The sequence below is a fragment of the Capricornis sumatraensis genome, chromosome 3 (assembly GCF_032405125.1).
Source record: "Capricornis sumatraensis isolate serow.1 chromosome 3, serow.2, whole genome shotgun sequence".
Classification (NCBI taxonomy): domain Eukaryota; kingdom Metazoa; phylum Chordata; class Mammalia; order Artiodactyla; family Bovidae; genus Capricornis; species Capricornis sumatraensis.
This window is the reverse complement of record NC_091071.1, coordinates 156,640,089-156,659,642: the sequence shown is the minus strand read 5'-3', so window position 1 is coordinate 156,659,642 and position 19,554 is coordinate 156,640,089. Positions and strand designations below refer to the sequence as shown.

General features: G+C 43.5%; 1 protein-coding gene across 1 annotated transcript in view; it reads left to right on the top strand.

Moving 5' to 3' along the window:
* The window catches only part of WDFY1 (WD repeat and FYVE domain containing 1), a 55,858-nt gene that overhangs the window by 2,742 nt on the left and 33,562 nt on the right, over positions 1-19,554 (top strand). The window lies entirely within an intron of this gene.

Genomic DNA, 19,554 nt, shown 5'->3' with positions numbered 1-19,554 from the left:
AGACCATCAAAGAGTTTAAAGCAAGCAAATGATACCGTCAGAATGTGTACTTGAAATCTTTCTTTATTTCAAAATATTTATGCATTTACTTGGCACGAGGGGGTCTTAGTTGCATCGTGTGTGTGTTTGGTCAGTCTGCCATGTCCGAGCCTTTGTGATCCCATGGACTGTAGCTGCCTGGCCCCTTTGTCCCTGGGATTGTCCAGGTAAGAACATTGGAGTGGGTTGACATTTTCTCCTCCAAGGAATCTTCCCGACCTAGGGATCTAACCTGCATCTCTTGCTTCTCCTGCATTGGCAGGCGGATTCTTTACCACTGCACCACCTGGAAAGCCCCTGTAGCATGTGAGTTCTTTTTAGTTGCGGCATGTGGGATCTAGCTCCCTGACCGGGGATCCAACCCAGGCCCACTGTATTGGGAGTGTGGCATCTTAGCCACTGGACCACCAGGGAAGTCCCCCAGAATTTGTACTTTAAAAATAGCAGTAGTTAACCTTTTAAAAGTCCCCTCCCTCTTTCAGTAGAGAATTGGATGTGACTGCATCCAGTCCTCACATCTCCCCGTGAGATGGTTTCAGTCACTTTCTCTTATCGACAGTTCCAAAATTCAAGGTATTGTAAAAGTCAGAGGTGTTTTTGTTTGTTTTTGTGAGTTAGGCCTGAAAACTCATTGGTGCTAAAACTTGACCTCCATAGATGAGAGTGTTTGTAATCTTTATTTATCCCATGTGGCATGAATATTCATTTGTTTTACTGCAGAGAGATCAATGCATTTTATTGTGGGTCCAGCTGGGAGTTTTATGGAACATGTAGTGTAGGTGTCTTATTGTAACGGACATTTGGCCATTTAGAAAACTGAGGTGCGAGGGGCACTGAAGTAACTATTAATTCCCAGGGTCACATTGCCGGTAAATGATGGGAATGAGATTTGAACCCAGGTCTGACTCTGAGGCCCTAGTTCTTTCTGCCGTGCACCTAGTCCTACACGTTTGGAGAACCTGAGTTGAGGCAGTGTCAGTGGTTGACGACTCCGGCAACAAGTATAAAATGCTGGGATTCTGCCTTTTGCCCTCCCCCCCGCCCCCTGGGGGAGGGTGCTCCTGGAATCTAGTGGGTAGAGGATGTTGAACATCCTGTAACGCACAGGGCAGTCCCTCATGAAAAGGATTGTCCAGCTCCAAATGTCATTAATGCCGAGTTGGAGAAACCCTCGTCTAGGCTTAATGTACTTGTTTGTCTGATTTGCCTAGATAGTGGTTCTCAGAGCTTGCATGTGCATCAGGGTCACATGGAGAGGGATCTTGTTAAAGCACAAACATCCTGGTTCAGTAAGTCTGGGGCTGGGCCCCAGAGTTTGCCTTTCTGTCAAGCTCCCAGTGATGTCCATGCTGATGCTGCTGGTCACACTTGGAGGGCCATTGTTTTACACAAAAGAGAATTATTCATCATGCTTGTCTGTGGAGAGGCACTGGGAAAGAATACTGTTTATACCTTGTCCTCTTTTTTTTTTTGTCAGTTTATGGGATGTATTTGCCTGGAGCCATTTACATATACCCATCTTTTTCCTAGTAAAACTGAACTATATCTGGCAGTGCTAAGTACAGAGAATTCCCCCAAGGAGTAATAAACTAATATGGAGGATTCAGCTTATTCCGTGGGACCTGGAGTCACTGCTAATGGTTTGGGCAGCAAGTTTAGGGGTCTGATCAGAAACCTTCAGGGATTACTGTGCCCTGAAGGGTTAACAGAGAATGGTGCTGCTCTTTCACATGCATTCACTTGTATTTTGTTGGGGCTTTCCAGGTGGCTCAGTGATAAAAGAATCTGCCTGCCAATGCAGGACATGTGGGTTCAATCCCTGGGTCGGGAAGATCCCCGGAGGAGGAAATGACAGAGGAGCTTGGTGAGCTACAGTCCATGGGGTGGAACGAGTTGGACACGTCTGAATGACTAAGCACACACACACACACAAATTCCTTTGTTTAAGCTTCATTCTTCATGAAACCTTAGTATTTTTAAATTTTCGTTTTCAGTTGCACGTTGGAACTAGAATATCTGAGCATGCAGCGTAGAAAAACGATACACGGGTAAAGTAAAAAAAAAGATATTCTTGAGTCAGTGGAGTATGACTGTCTTTCTAGTCAGGAAACTGTAAAAATAAAAGTAATAACCTCAGTGTTGCATTTCAGAATTTAACTGTAGCAGTCATTTTCCTGGTCGGAGAAACAGAAAATGAGACTGTACTTTCAGGACAGAACTGAAATGTTGTGAGGCAACAGGAAATGATTCCCTGGACACGTTTGCGTTCTGAACTTCTTGAGTTGCACCAAAAATTTAGACAGTTGGTTGAAAAGGATAGATAGCATTTTTTTAAAGGTAAAATCTTACTAAAAGTCTTACCAGTAAGTTAAGGCTATGGGCTAGCTATCTTCAATTTTGAAAAATAGAGTTTGGAGAGATGCCTGCTGCAACTACTGTTTCAGGGGCCTAAAGGTCAAGGTTGATTTCTGCAAGAAATTGTTTTGTCTGGCCTAAGTCAAACAAAGAGATTGCGTATATTTTCAGATATTTTAGGATGTTGCACTTAAGCTGGTAAGCAATAAAAATCACAGAAGACTAACTTTTAAAATATTTTTGGTAGCATTTTCCTTTTTTCCTCCCCCCCAATAAACATTTCCCCCCTAGTAAACATTAGCTGTTTATTTTTTTTGTTTTCTTTTAGACATTTCAAAGCATATTAAGACGGTGTGAAGGAAAGCTGTATATTTAGTAGCTGTTACACAGAAACAATGCTAAATAAACAAGCAACTTGATTTTTAAGTGTTATCCTTGGGAGGAAACCTGGTGTAGCTGGAAGTTTTCAGTTTATACAGAAAACCAGAATGTTAACTGCTGTATTTTTGTTGTCTTGCAGTGCCTAAAAATAGACTTTCATTTGTGTTACAAAATAAAGTGAAGAAGTGAGACGTCAGAAGCCTGGGTAGGAAAGCATCTATTGCTGTGTCGTTAGGAGTGGGTTTTCATTGTTAAGATCATTTTCTTTTATAGCATAGTTTAGAACAGATTCTGAATCTTGAATGCCTGAGTTTGAATCCTAGCCATGTGACCTTGGGCAGGTTACTTTTGTCTCCCAGTGTTGTAGTTTTGTCATCTGTAAAATGGAGATAATAAAGGCTCCAGCCTCCTAATTGTGGGAATTAGATGAATTCACATGTAAAGCACTTTGAATGGTAGCTGGCACAGAGAAGGCACTTCGTGTGTGTTGGCTATTATTATTTTCATTCCCACTTACTTTGCACTTAATTGCTGTAATCTCATCAGAAGCTAAGCATGTCTTTGCTTACTGTGACTTCTGAGTACACATGTGCGTGTGTGCTCACTTGTGTCTGACTCTCTGCTCCACTGTCCATGGGTTTCTCTAGGCAAGAATCCTCCAGTGGGTTGCCGTTTCCTCCTCCAGGGTATCTTCCTGACCCAAGGACCAAAGCTGCTTCTCTGGAGTCTCCTGCATTGCAGGTGTATTCTTTACCACTGAGCCACATAGGAAGCCCCTGGTATATGTGTGTGTGTGTAAATAAAGTGAAATTTTTCCTGCCTGAATAGAATAGTTTCAGAGCAATAGATGCTTTCCTGCCCAGGCTTCCGACTTCTCACTTCTTCACTTTATTTTGTAACACAAGTGAAAGAGTCTATTTTTAGGCACTGCGAGACAACAAAAATACAGCAGTTAACATTCTGGTTTTGTGTATAAACTGAGAACTTCCACTTTGGGGGTCCCTTACAGACCTTATAACTGTCTTTGAGTCATGCCTTTTCAGCATTTCCATATTTGGTCGCTTACAAGTCATTTCAGTCACACATTTTCACTTATAAAAGTCCTTGCCCTGCTTGCTGTGTAAGGGAGCCCCCTAACCACTGCCAGGTTCCTTGATTCATGAGGAGGACTGCCATTGTGTGGTCATCCTCACGGCCACGATGTATTTCAGTGGGAGGACAGGAACCAAAACGGATGAAGGGAAAGGTGTGGGGTGAAGTCCAGAGGAAACCAGGCGTGAGCTTCCAGGAGTCCTGGCCCGGTACAGACTCTCAGATGTCCCACTCCCCCAGCCAGGAGCTATCCCACACGTGTGAAATACTCACACTGGCTACCTCCAGGCTGGTTAGAGGCTCAGGCTACCCAGGCTGTCACTGGGGGATGTTCCTGAAGGCAGCCTCTGCCTCACACGTGCTGAAATCCCAGACTCCCAGAAGGAAAGCAGGAGGTCAGTGGTCTCTCAAATGGTAGTTTGGTTTTTCTTTTGTTTTATTTTTTTCCCATATTTATTTGGCTATGCCGGCCTTAGTTGCGGCATGCAAACTCTTGGTTGTGGGATGTGACATCTAGTTCCCTGACCAGGGATCAAACCCAGGCCCTCTGCATCGGGAGCTCAGAGTCTTAACCCCTGGACCCCCAGGGAAGTTGCTCAAACGTTAGTTTGAGAAAATCCTCAGTAAATCTGGAAGAAGCATGGACCAGAATTGCAAAACAGCCTCACTCTCTCCAACTGTTTTTCTTTTAAGTTCGTTTGCCCTTGTATTTCAAGACTTCAAGGCTGTGAAGAGTTTGGAACGTTTTTTTTTTTTTTTTTCAATTTGGAAGTTAATGTTGCATGGACCCTACCTGGACTGACTCTATCCTCTCCTCCTGCTCCTCAGAGGTTGTAATAGCTTTTACCCTCACACTGGCTCACAGGGTAAAATAGAATAGCTTTTACCCTTCTGGGTGGCACAGAGGTCACAAAAGATAATTTTGAGGCTGGCAGTGGAAACATAGCAACAGGAATGGTTCCTCAAGTCAGAAAGAAAACAGCTTCTCAGGTGGAAGACCCAGCCATCCGGCTTGTGGAGCCATTATTCTAATTTAGGGGCTGGCGAAGTGCACGTGTCCTTTACCCCTGGGTAAAAGTCTGCCGGTGACAGAATCAGCAGTCTGAGGGTCCCCATCGTCATGGACAGGATTCCTTCCCTAGACTGTAGAAGGGGATGGAAATTTAAATTTTCTAAGCCAATCTGATTTTCCTTCATTCAAAAAAGGCTAGTTTCCCTGCCTTTCAGTTTAGTTAATTCAGTAAAAATCTAGTGTTTTCCCCCTTTGTTATTCAAAGAGGAAGGCTGCTTTCTGCCATAGTAATGAATAGGGCAGAGTTCAAGAGGCTTGGCTGGAAGGAAACTGCTGTTCATTTGATAAAAGCAGATAGTACCATTAGGGCTTCCCTGGTGGCTGATTGTTGAGGAACCCAGCTGACAAAACTGGAGACGTGAGTTGGATCCCTGGGTAGGGAAGATCCCTTGGAGGAGGAAATGGCAACCCATTCCAGTATTCTTGCCTGGGAAATCCTGTGGACAGAGGAGCCTAGTGGGCTACAGTCTGTAGGGTCACAAAAGAGTCAGACACAACTGAAGCCACTGAAACAACATTGTAACATATCCCTTCCTCCTTTCCCTTTTAGGCCAACATCTTAGTGTTGTATCAGTAGAAATTGCTCGGGCTATCAGAATTATGCATTTTTATCCGTAGCCCTGGAGATACTGTCAGACTAGGAAAACACATCCTTTGACGTAGGTAACACAAATGTTTGGTCATTTACCAAGGTATAAAATAGCATCAGCAATCCTAAGAGCGACTGGAAAATCAGATTTCCCCAAACTTACTATTTTTTCCAAGTTTAAAAGAAATCAGGCTTAGGGCTTAATTTGTAACACATGCTATATTCTGTATTCTTTTAAGCCAATTCAATGAATAAGCCCTGTATATCAGTTTACAATTTAAAGATGATTAAATTGCTTTAATTTAGCTGTTTGGGGATGATTAGAGTGTTTTTTGGAGAGCTTTTTGAAAGAGCTGGTTTTAGAAATGCTGGTGTATCAGGCAAGGTAGAATTTGGCCTTGGGATTTTATAGAAACACCTATGTGCTATTTGAATCTCTTTATCAAAGTATGGGCATGATTTTCAAAGTAATCATACCAGAAAATAATATGTACTGAACCCAAATATGTGTTCTCATTGGGCGATAGGTTTGAAAACGATATTAATCGTGACTTGCACAAGGTGCCTCTGGGTTTGAGAGCCAGTGCTTTTCAGGAGGAAAATTATGCTTTAATCTGTCTTTTCTCTACTGTGTTATAGCATACGTAAATGAGATTTTATAAACTTGGTGATTTCCTAAAGTATGTTTTTAACTCGCTTTTGATCAGTTCTTTGACAGAGTGAAACCAAGGGGCTAGAAAAGATCAAAGGAACCTTTGTTCCTCATCAGGAGTATCTGTGAGCAGGTCACAGATTCATCTCCCTGGAATAGGTGCTTCTTTCTTAAACCTGTTGATTTTAGTCTGGTTTTTATGTATCTACTGTAGTAAAGGAACATATAGAATTATTCTTGATAGGATGAAAAATATTGAGTAATATTTAATTAAGAGTAATATGTTCATTTGTGCTTTTGCATAACTTCAGTTTCTTGGAAATCAAGTTAGCATCTGAGCAAAGTGAGGATCCTAGAGCTCAGTTAAAAGTAAAAGTGGACTTAATGTGTTTACTGCTACTGCTAAGTCACTTCAGTCGTGTCCGACTTTGTGCAACCCCATATACGGCAGCCCACCAGGCTCTGCCGTCCCTGGGATTCTCCAGGCAAGAACACTGGAGTGAATTGCCATTTCCATACTCTGAAATTCTTGGCACTTGGTCAATGCCAAATGCTGTTTTTATTTCCATTTTTAAAGTCAGAGTCCTAATTATTCTTAAAGATGTACTACTTGGAACAGGCGGCATTGTATCAGTTAGCTATTGCTGTGTTGCAGGCCATCGTGAAATTCAGAGGTTTAAAACAAGAACTGTCATCATTGCTCATGAGCCTCTGAATCCCCTAGACAGTCCACCTGCTCACAGCCAGGCTTGCTTATACACGTGTTGGCCCTGCTTATTTCAGCCAGTCTCTTTCACGGGGCTTGCTGGCCACAGACTGGTAGAGGATGGCGTCACCTGACACTTGGAGCTCTCTTCCTTGTGGTCCATCCTCTAGCGGGTTAACCCCTCTTCTTCATGTAGCCTTTACTCAGGCCCAGTACAGAGCCGGCACTGCATTGCTGCAGCCACATTCTTTGGGCCAAAGCAAGTCACAGGGCAGCCCATCTCCAAGGTTGGAGAAATAGTTTCCACCTCTTGTTGGGAAGAACTGCAAAGTCACATTGTAAAGCGCACACAAGCAGGGAGGGATAAGAATTGGGCTCCTTCTTGCAATTTACCACCCCAAGCACGTAAATATCCTATTGGATACTATAGTTGGTCTTAAGGTACTGAGAAATTTTGTTAGAATCACTGTTCCTGTTTAGTGCAGAAGTTGGTTTTTTGTTTTTTTTTAACCAAGTGAGAGTTTTGAGGTTGAACCTAGACTTTTCCACATTCTGCATTTATTTGGATAAAAAAGGAGTTTAATGCTTCCTGTTTTCTTACTGTTGAGGAGTCACTGCTTTGGAGGATAAAATGTAGAGTTTTCTGAATGCCCTTTAGAAAATTGTTCTGCGTATTAATTGCCCTATGAAGCATCTTTACTTTGAATTATTTACTTTGGTATTGTCTTGAAATGTGAATTTTCATTACCTTCTGGCAGAATGAGTAGACAAGAGTCAGAAAATCTACCAGTGCTGCTGATGGCTTGTTTGGTTTGTAGGGCTTTCTCCCTCCTGGCTTCTGCTTCCCTAAGTATAAAACAGACATCTTGGCTGGCATCTTTGTCAGGAGGATGTGGCCAGCATGTGCTCAACAGACCACAACTTTTCTAGACTCCCAATGCAGTAGCAGGCAGAAGGTGTTGTCTGTGCCACTGGAGTTCTTCACTGTGAACTTTAAGAGTTGAGCACGTTTCTGCAGTTGTTCTTATTGTTGTTCAGTCGTCCAGTGGTGTCCGACTCTGTGTGACCCATGGACTGCAGCATGCCCGGCTTCCCTGTCCTTCACCATATCCCAGAGTTTGCTCAAACTCATGTCCATTGAGTCGGTGATGCCATCCAACCGTCTCGTCCTCTGTGGTCCCCTTCTACTCCTTTCAGTCTTTGCCAGCATCAGAGTCTTTTCCAGTGAGTTAGCTCTTCGCATCAGGTGACCAAAGAATTGTAGCTTCAACTTCAGCATCAGTCCTTCCAATGAATATTCAGGGCTGATCTGCTTTAGGATGGGCTGGTTGGATCTCCTCGCAGTCCAAGGGACTCTCAAGAGTCTTCTCCAACACCACCGTTCAAAAGCATCAATTCTTCAGTGCTCAGTTTTCTTTATAGTCCAACTCTCATATCCATATGTGACTACTGGAAAAACCATAGCTTTGACTAGATGGACCTTTATTGGCAAAGTCATGTCTCTGCTATTTAATATACTGTCTAGGTTTGTCATAGCTTTTCTTCCAAGGAGCAAGCATCTTTTAATTTCATGGCTGCAGTCACCATCTGCAGTGATTTTGGAGCCTAGGAAAATAAAGTCTGTCACTGTTTCCACTGTGTCTCTATCTATTTGCCACGAAGTGAGGGGATTGGATGCCATGATCTTTTAGTTTTTTGAATGTTGAATTTTAAGCCAGCTTTTTCACTCTTCTCTTTTGCTTTCATCAAGAGGCTCTTGAGTTCTTCACTTTCTGCCATAAGAGTGGTGTCATCTGCATATCTGAAGATATTAATATTTTTCCTGGCAATCTTGATTCCAGCTTGTGATTCATCCAGCCCGGCATTTCACATAATGTACTCTGCATATAAGTTAAACAAACAGGGTGACAATATACAGCCTTGACATACTCCTTTCCCAATTTAGAACCAGTCCATTGTTCCATGCCCAGTTCTAACTGTGGCTTCTTGACCTGCATACAGATTTCTCAGGAGGCGGTTAAGGTGGTCTGGTATTCCCACCTGTTTGAGAGTTTTCCACAGTTTGTTGTGATCCACACAGTCAAAAGCTTTAGCATTGTCAGTGAAGCAGAAGTAGATATTTTTCTGGAATTCTCTTGCTTTTGGTATGATCCAGCAGAAGTTGGAAATTTGTTCTCTGGTTTCTCTGCCTTTTCTAAATCCAGCTTGAATATCTGGAGGTTCTTGGTTCATGTACTGTTGAAGCCTAGCTTGGAGAATTTTGAGCATTACTTTGCTGGTGTGTGAGATGAGTGCAATTGTGCGGTAGTTTGAGCATTCCTTGGCATTGTTTTTCTTTGGGATTGGAATGAAAACTGACCTTTTCCAGTCCTGTGACCACTGCTGAGTTTCCCAAATTTGCTGGCATATTGAGTGCAACAGCATCATCTTTTAGGACTTGAAATAGCTCAGCTGGAATTCCATCACCTTCACTAGCTTTGTTTGTAGTGATGCTTCATAAGATCCACTTGACTTCAGATCCAGGATGTCTAGTTCCAGGTGAGTGATCACACCATCGTGGCTATCTGGTTCATTAAGATCTTTTTTGTATAATTCTTCTGTGTATTCTTGTCACCTTTACTTAATATCTTCTACCTCTGTTAGGCCCATACTGTTTCTATCCTTTATTGTTCCCATCTTTGCATGAAATGTTCCCTTGTTATCTATAATTTTCTTGAAGAGATAGATCTCTAGTCTTTCCCATTCTATTGTTTTCCTCTGTTTCTTTGCATTGATCACTGAGGAAGGCTTTCTTACCTCTCTTTGCTATTCTTTGGAACTCTGCATTCAGATAGGTGTGTCTTTCCTTTTCTCCTTTGCCTTTAGCTTTTCTTCTTTTCTCATTTATTTGTAAGGCCTCCTCATACAACCATTTTGCCTTTTTCTATTTTTTTTTTCTTGGGGATGGTCTTGATCACTGCCTCCTGTACAATGTCATGAACCTCCATCCATAGTTCTTCAGGCACTCTATGGGATCTCAACCCTTGAATCTATTTGTCACTTCTACTGTATAATCCTAAGGAATTTGATTTATGTCATTCCTGAATGGTTTAGTGGTTTTCCCTACTTCCTTCAATTTAAGTCTGAATTTGGCAATAAGGAGTTCATGATCTGAGCCACAGTCAGCTCCCGGTCTTATTTTTGCTGACTGTATAGAGCTTCTCCATCTTTGACTGCAAAGAATATAATCAGTCTGATTTCGGTATCGACCATCTGGTGATGTCCATGTGTAAAGTTGTCTCTTGTGTTGTGGGAGGAGAGTGTTTGCTATGACCAGTGCATTCTCTTGGCAAAACTGGATTAGCCTTTGTCCTGCTTAATTTTGTACTCCAAGGCCAAACTTGCCTGTTACTCTAGATATCTCTTGACTTCCTACTTTTGCGTTCCAATCCGCTATGATGAAAGGGACATCTTTTTTTTTTGATGTTTGTTCTAGAAGGTCTTGTAGGTCATTGTAGAATAGTTCAACTTCAGCTTCTTCGGCATTAGTGGTTGGGGCATAGACTTGGATTACTGTGATATTGAATGCACAGAGGCACGGTTTACTGTCTTGTATTTTTCAGGCCAGTGAGTCCCTGCCTTTGGTGCCTTCTCTTTCCTGCCTTTCTGCCCCAGACGTCTGTGCTCAGCTCTGCCCCTGTTCACAGATCCCAGGGAGTAACTGTTGCTCTCAAGGCCCCATCCACCCAACACCTCTCGCCCTTGTGTCCTCACCCCTCTGTGCCGACCTCCATGGACACATCAGCTGGACTCCGAGGGGCCACAGAGCCTCTTAGAGTCTGCCACACTGAAAAGAAAGTGGTTGTGTCCTGTTTGGAACTGCTTCTGATTCCCAGGCGGCTCAGTGTAATCCTCCTGCCAGTGTAAGAGCTGCAGAAGATGCAGATTTGGTCCCTGGGTTGGGAGGATCCCCTGGAGGAGGAAATGGCAGCCCACTCCAGAATTCTTGCCTGGAGAATCCCATGGACAGAGCCTGGCGGGCTACAGTCCATCGGTTCACAGACAGTGACCACAGACACAGCTGAGCGAGTGAGCACACGTGCACTGATTGTAGTGCCTGCAGCTGCCCACAGCTTCAAGCTGATCCTGTTTCACTCCTCACCCTCTCTTGCTCTCAGTGGTGACAATTTGTTAAGCATACTTCCAGGGAGTGGACGGTTTTTACATTTAGAATTTGAGATAGCCGCAGTTGAAAAATCAGACAAAATAAGTCCTATGTACCTCAAGGCTTATGAAAGTGTTAGTTGCTCAGCTGTTTCTGACTCTGTGCAACCCCATGGACTGTAGCCCACCAGGCTCCTCTGTCCATGGGATTCTCCAGGCAAAAATACTGGAGTGGGTTGCCATTTCCTCCTCCAGGGGATCGTCCTGACCCAGGGATCGAACCCAGGCATCCTCCAAGTAGATTCTTTGCCGTCTGAGCCACCAGGGAAGCCCCAAGGCTTATGATGAAGTGTTTAATAGTTGGCAGCCCTGCTGATCCTCCTGCTTCTCAGCTGCTCCACATCTTTTCTCTGGGGACCACCCCCCATCCTGCCCTCCTGAGAAGCCAAAATCCTAGTCTACCTCAAAGCCGTGTTCACTTCTCTTTCTGCCCCTCATCAGCCTTCTTGCCCTCTCTGCTCAGCCTGACTCAGCGTGGCTGTGGAATTTAGTCCCATCATCTTTTATTACGCTTAAAAAAATCATAAACATTTCTTCATGCTTCCGTGGTCATCATAACTCATTTTAGTGACTATATAGGCTATTGAATTAGTATGTCATTAACCCGTTTGATTATATGGCATTTTCCTTTAAGTTTTATTCCTTTGAATAAGGCTCATATGAACTTTTAAAAATACATAGTTCTTTTCTTTTCATCTGTTAAAAAATTTCTGCAGAATCAGTTGCCAAGCCTGGAATTCCTAAATCAGTTTATTGTTTTTATCATCATCATCATTACTGTTATTACTATTAGGTAGGTAATATGTTTCTCACTAAATGGAACAGGATTCTTACCACAGAAGTAGTTCTAATGTACAGTGCTGACAAAAAATCATGAGAACCCTGGAAATTGTATGTTATTGTTGTTCTCAGTTATTCCTTGCTTAGCCCTGCTCAGCAGTTTCAGTCTGAATTATTTAAAATAAAGAAATATAATCCAGCTTTGGCATTTTCATTTTCCCAGAAATTAAATGAATGAAGATCCACTGGGGTGAACAGCAAGACAAATAAGATGATGATTTGATGTGGATACAGTGGGGCTATAGTCTTACAAAGAGACCTCTCTGTTTTCTCTCCATGAAAAACTCTGCAGCCCTACGTGAGTTCATGCTTCTCGGACTAGGAGGGCAAAGGAGACTGATGGTAGAGCCCTCCACAGGATCAGCAAGAGTGTAAGGAAGTTTAAAAAGCACTTATGTAGTCTCTGGAAAAAATGACACATTTCCTTTCTAAGTACCTTTTGGAAAAGTTTCAGGCTATTGTTTTTAAAATAACCTAAACATAGAGCTTGGCAAAATGAACACGTTTCTAAATTTTTTTTTTTTTTCCTACATTGACACAGTCTTAGACTATCAAAGAAAATCCCCCTACTAGAAAAATGGGTAGAAGAAGCAGCAAGCAAAACATACAATGAATTTAGGTGAGTGGGTGTAAGTTGTCAAAACAGTGAAGGAAAAGGAAGCTGTTTTATCTTAGTGCAGAGCATGGCTTCCCTTGTGGCTCAGATGATAAAGAATCTGCCCACAATGCAGGAGGCCCAGGTTTGGTAGCCCACTCCAGTATTCTTGCCTGGAAAATCCCATAGACGGTGGAGCCTCGCGGGCTACAGCCTGTGGGGTTGCAAAGAGTTGGACACGACTGATCGAGTAACACAGAGATCATGGTTTAGACATTCATGAAGGTAGTTTTTGTAAAAATAAAGCCACCTGGTCTTGATACTTTGATACGGTTTATTAATATCATTCAGGAATTTTTAATAGTTTGTGCCTATAAAATGTTGCTAAACTGTGTTGTTGTGAATAGTGTGCGACCCCAGAGACGGCAGCCCACCAGGCTCCCCCGTCCCTGGGATTCTCCAGGCAAGAACACTGGAGTGGGTTGCCATTTCCTTCTCCAATGCAGGAAGGTAAACATGAAGCCGCTCAGTTGTGTGCGACTCTCAGTGGACAATTGTTTCCAATTTGCTTAATAGTAAATTTTTTTTAGTCTGTGAAATTTGTTGTTTTTTAAAAATAAAACAGTGCAACTTAAGCCTATTTTAATAATCGTTTTTTAAACCAATGAGACATCCTAAATACAAAACAAATTTCTGTATTACTTAATAGAAGTTATACAACTTTGCTTAATACATAGTTTCTTGAGAGTGCTGGAGGAGTTGAACTTAATATTGTTTTGATTTTATCTCAGAAGTGGGAGATTTTAATTTGTTACCCAAGGAAGTAAAGGAGTATGCCTCGAAAAAGAGAAAGAAGGAATTCTAGATAGAACGTGTGAATACAGAAGTAGAGCCAGCTATCAAGGTCACCTGCCTGGTTTGAAACCTGATTCACAAGCAAGGATGGTCTTCTCTCAGCCTGAATGTGATAAACAATTTTTTCAGGTGAAACACCCCCAACAAATAGTAAAGTCTTGCCAGTTTTCTAGCGTGTCCACTTGAGCTGGGTGCAGACCACATTGTAGTACTGATGTTTGTCCTCCAAAGGAAATACTACTGTCTTTCAAACTTCTGGGCTCTAGGCAGGTCCCATTTTGACCTCGGGCCAGTTTGTCATTCTGAAGCTTCATGAAGTTAAAGCGTGATTTTTTCAGGTTAGATGATTGAATGGAAGAGGCAGGTGACTTTAAGGTTTTCTGCTCACAGCAGCTTCTCTGCTGTCTGAAATCATTCTTCTTTCAAGAAGGCACAGGGAAGTGCACGTCCCCTGAGGCCTCCATTGAACTACTGACGCATTTGTGACTACAACTTTTGGGGTTGATTTTGGGGGTTTTAGAGTATGTCTGCATTCTGATCCTTAGACCCTTAAAACCACACAGATAGGGAGCTTGTTAATCGCTTTGAGTGAAGGAAGGTGCTGCCCGACACCCTCGTCTTTAGGTGCCTTGGCCTTTACTGTCCTGTTTGCAAGTGGAGTATTCTTGAACAGGCCTTAATATAACTTTTAGAAATATTTATTTATTTATTTGGCTGCACTGGATCTTAGTTGTGGCACGCAGGATCTTTAGTTGAGGCCTGTGAACTCTTAGCTGAGGTGTGTGAATTCTTCAGTTATGGCACATGGGATCTAGTTCCCCAACCAGAGATCGAACCCCAGGCCCCTTGCACTGGGAGCATGGAGTCATCGCCACCAGACCAGCAGGGAAGTCCCTCCTTGAGCAGATTTAATGCTTAGAGGAGAGTTGGCCTGTAACTTCTTATAATTCCTTCTGTTTCATCCCCTGTGTTGAACATACATAATGGAATGTATCCATAAGCATTCTGTATAAGTAACAAAATACTGTCAACAAAATGTGATATTGTGTTAGTAGTTCAGGCCTAAGGATCATCATTATAAGTTTCTATTGATGATTTTAGGTGAGGGAAAGTGAAAGTCGCTCAGTTGTGTCTGACTCTTTGAGACCGCATACACTATATAGTCCATGGAATTCTCCAGGCAAGAGTACTGGAGTGGGTAGCCTTTCCCTTCTCCAGGGGATCTTCGCAACCCAGATATCCAACCCAAGTATCCTGCATTGCGGGCATATTCTTTACCAGCTGAGCCACCAGGGAAGCCCTTAGGTGTGGAAGGCCATGCCAATGCTACTCATCCTGCGGTGTGCTGCCCAGGGGGACTACTGCCTGGAGAGAAAAGTCCTCGGCAGGGAGGTGCGGGATGAGGGCTTTGGATGCAACCTGAGCTCGGTATTTTGGGCACCTGAGGATGACAGCTTGCTAGGATGCAGGGTCTGGGTGTGGGAATCACAAGCATGTCAGTTGAACCCTGGATTTGAGACCACCACTGGTGGTCTCTGAGCCCAGGGGCAATGGGTTGCGTGGCTCCTTGGGATTGTCGCCAGTAGTTGACATACCTGAGGTGTTCTGGAGGGTGGAGCCCACCACGTAACGTGGGAGGAGGCTGCACTGAGCCATGAGTGGTGAGGGTTGGATGTTGGTGGATGTACCAAGAACAGAGGCAAGGTCCAGTGTGTTAGGCTGGAACTACTTAAAAAACAAGCAGAAACCTGCAACACTATCACATCTGAAGAACAGTGTCTTTTAATGTCAGATATCTAGTCAGTGTTCCTATTTGCAGCTGTTTCATGATAATATTGGAGAAGGCAATGGCACCCCACTCCAGGACTCTTGCCTGGAAAATCCCATGGACTGAGGAGCCTGGTGGGCTGCAGTCTATGGGGTCGTGAAGAGTCGGACACGACTGAGCAACTTCACTTTCACTTTTCACTTTCATGCCTTGGAGAAGGAAATGGCAACCCACTCCAGTGTTCTTGCCTGGAGAATCCCAGGGACGGGGGAGCCTGGTGGGCTGCCGTCTATGGGGTCGCACAGAGTCAGACATGACTGAAGCGACTTAGTAGCAGCAGAAGCATGATAATATAGGCATGTATATGTAACAGTTTGACCGAATGAGGGTCTAATAAGTCTCCACATGGTGACTACTTGATGTGTCTGTTACACCTCTGTAGTGGTCGGCTGGTCCTCCATCTCTGTGTTTCCCCCCTTTCAAATTATGTGTCGAAGAAACTAGGTCATTTGTCTACAGAGTTTCCTGCAGTCTTGCTTTTTTGCTGAATAAACCCCAGTGGTGGTGGTTATTGTGTTCCTTTCCATTTCCTATTGACTGATAGTTGGATCCGGAGGTTTGACCAGATGTATTGTAAAATAAAGTTGGTATCATACTGCACTTATCAATTTTATATAGGGCCTTTTACTTTACATTATATCATGAACATTTTCCCATGCCATAAGTATTTTTTTCTATTTCATAACTTCATTTAAATGGTTTCCAACTAGAAAGATCTATTCTATCAGTTCAGTTCAGTTGCTCAGTCCTGTCCGACTCTCTGCAACCCCACGGACTGCAGCACGCCAGGCTTCCCTGTCCATCACCAACTCCCGGAGTTTGCTCAAACTCATGTCCATCGAGTTAGTGATGCCATCCAACCATCACATCCTCTGTCATCCCCTTCTCTTCCTATTCTGTTCTTTCTGTTCATGGAAATGTCTTAACCTCTGAGATTTGTGGAAGAAGAAAACTAAATAACCGTGAACAGTAACCAGGAACCCACAAATAGTAACAGAGCGGTTTAAACATTACCTCAAAAAGTGTCGAATTTTGATTTAAGATGTTAAACTACAAACAGTAAAAAGTATAGGTCTGTTTACACATGCTTTAGTCTGATCTGTGTCTCGCTTTCCCTTTTAATTTTGGATGTGAACTTGAACTTCCTAGAACTTCTATCACAGTATAGGTACTCATGGAGGAGTCTGCCTGATTCTCGCTTTGTGAACCATGTAACGTAGGAGCTCGTTTGATGGCACTTGAACAAAGAAACTGCGTGTCACCATGTCTTCATGGTTCCCATGCAGACGTGGTGTATTAGTACCTGCTTAATTGCAAATGATGAAAGTCACTTGGGTTCGCTGAAGCTGCTGAGGGTGATTGTGGTGAGGATGCTGGGGCGTCTGCCTCACAGAACCCTCAGAACCCAGGAGGGGACTCAAGAGCAGCTGGCATGAGGCCCCTCCACCTAAACTGTCTCCAGCTTTTCTTCATAGGTCAGCTTCATTCTTCCCCCTTTATTAACGTATAGAATTCTCCAGTCCCAACTGCAAAACGTGTGGCCAGAAGCAGTCATTTCAACTCCCGGAGAGGTGTGAGTCTCTTTCTCTCTCCTGGTTTCTGATTTCCCAGGGAAGGAACTGACTAATCTCTTCTCTGGTCTGATCAGTGGTGATCAGAGGTGGGATAATGTAGAGGAAAATCCCGGATTCATCTTGGCAACGATTCTATTGTGACCAGTCCACCATGGCTGGAAGATGGGACGTGTTGTACAAATGGCAGTTCATACACTAGGGCCTGTCTCCAGGTCACATAAAATAGCATGATGCCCGCTGTGCTGCTCAGTCATCTTATTTATTTGGGTGAATGAGGGTCAACATCTAGTCTGTCTTTATTACGGTCTGATCATTTACAGTAGTCTTAAATAAGCTGGGCAGATTCTGACACACGCATACACCCACATCACCACCTCTCCACAGCCTGACACGGCCCCAGGAAGTTCCCTTGTATCCCTTTGCTGTGTTCTGTCCTTTCTCAACCCCGGAAGCAGCCACTGTTGCAGTTTTTATCCTCAGAGACCAGTCTTCCTTGTCTCGAACTTCAAACAGAATGGAAACAGAGTGTCAGCACTTAGCCTTAATGTATGCTAGCTCAAGGTTGTAAACAGTAATTCAGTGCTGGCCGTGAGCCAGAATCTCGTTGCTACTGGAAATACAAGAGTGGCTGTGACCGAGCTGACAGTGAGGGACAAGAGAGAGCTAGGACTCCGGGCGAAGGCAGAGCACGGCTGTGCTGGGCAAGGCGGCCCGCTCTAAAGGGGAGAGGCCCGGAGCTTCCAGGAGGCTTGGTGGAGTGCAGGAGAGGCATTCCTTACTGTTCTTCTGAGGGGATGAGCCAGAATAGTAAACCTGGGCTCTTTTGGTCCTGTATCCTCCGCCTGCCTCTGAGCAGGACTTCCTCATCTCCCGCGTGTGCTCTGGTGAAAGGAGAGGCCCAGCGACTGGTGTGGAAGGGTTTCCTCCCAAGGCCGAGATGGCTGGGAACTCTCGGTGAGTGAGCAGTGGCAACGGCAGTGGTAACGGGCTCCACTCTGTATGCAGGTCTCTCCCAGTTCTCCAGAAACGTTTTCTTTCATTGACCTCAGCTACTCTCCTCATTTGGGTGGGATGGCCAAGGCACTGAGCTTGCACTTGGTTGCCAAGAGTCAGTAGTCCTCAGCGTTGTTTGTATATCGCTGTATAATAAGCACTTTCTGTGTTACTGATATTATTTAGAATCCTGACTCCTAGTTCTTGCGTAACTTACCATGTGTAGACATAACTGTAGGTAGCTATTGGGTTGGCCAAAAAGTACATTTGTTTCTAAGTAAAAATGAAAGACATATTTTTCATTTTCACCAAGAAATTTATTGAACAGTGTAGTCAGTTAACCAAATGAACTTTTTGGCCAGGCTGCAGGGAAGCCTGGGTTTGCTCTAGTCCATGGGGTCACAAAGAGTCAGACATGACTGAGTGACTGAATAGCAGCAATAAATATATAGAGCATGTGTGTGTGTAGATATGTACATGCTAGTGTAATACACCATGTACTCTGTGTGTGTGTACATGTACATGCTAGTATAATACACCATGTACTCTGTATGTGTGTGTATGTATACATGTACATACTAGTATAATACACTATGTACTCTATATGTGTGTATGTATGTACATGTACATGCTCATACACCATGTACTCTATGTGTGTGTGTGTGTACATGTACATTCTAGTATACACCATGTACTCCGTGTGTGTGTGTATACATGTACATTCGAGTATAATACACCATGTACTCTATGTGTGTGTGTATGTGTAGACATGTTCAGTTCAGTCGCTCAGTCGTGTCCGACTCTTTGTGACCCCATGAATCGCAGCATGCCAGGCCTCCCTGTCCATCACCATCTCCTGGAGTTCACTCAGACTCCTGTCCATCGAGTCTGTGATGCCATCCAGCCATCTCATCCTCTGTCGTCCCCTTCTCCTCCTGCCCCCAATCCCTCCCACCATCAGAGTCTTTTCCAGTGAGTCAGTTCTTCACATAAAGTGGCCAAAGTACTGGAGCTTCAGCTTTAGCATCATTCCTTCCAAAGAAATCCCAGGGCTGATCTCCTTCAGAATGGACTGGTTGGATCTCCTTGCAGTCCAAGGGACTCTCAGGAGTCTTCTCCAACACCACAGTTCAAAAGCATCAATTCTTTGGCACTCAACCTTCTTCACAGTCCAACTCTCACATCCATACATGACCACAGGAGAAACCATAGCCTTGACTAGACGGACCTTAGTCGGCAAAGTAATGTCTCTGCTTTTGAATATACTATCTAGATTGGTCATAACTTTTCTTCCAAGGAGTAACTGTCTTTTAATTTCATGTCTGCAGTCACCATCTGCAGTGATTTTGGAGCCCCCAAAAATAAAGTCTGACACTGTTTCCACTGTTTCCCCATCTATTTCCCATGAAGTGATGGGACCAGATGCCATGATCTTCATTTTCTGAATGTTGAGCTTTAAGTCAACTTTTTCGCTCTCCTCTTTAACTTTCATCAAGAGGCTTTTTAGTTCCTCTTCACTTTCTGCCATAAGGGTGGTGTCATCTGCATATCTGAGGTTATTGATATTTCTCCTGGCAATCTTGATTCCAGCTTGTGTTTCTTCCAGTCCAGCGTTTCTCATGATGTACTCTGCATATAAGTTACATGTGTAGACATGTATGTACTAGTATAATACACCATGTACTCTATATGTGTGTGTACATGTACATACTAGTATAATACACCATGTACTCTGTGTGTGTGTGTGTAGACATGTACATTCTAGTATAATACACCATGT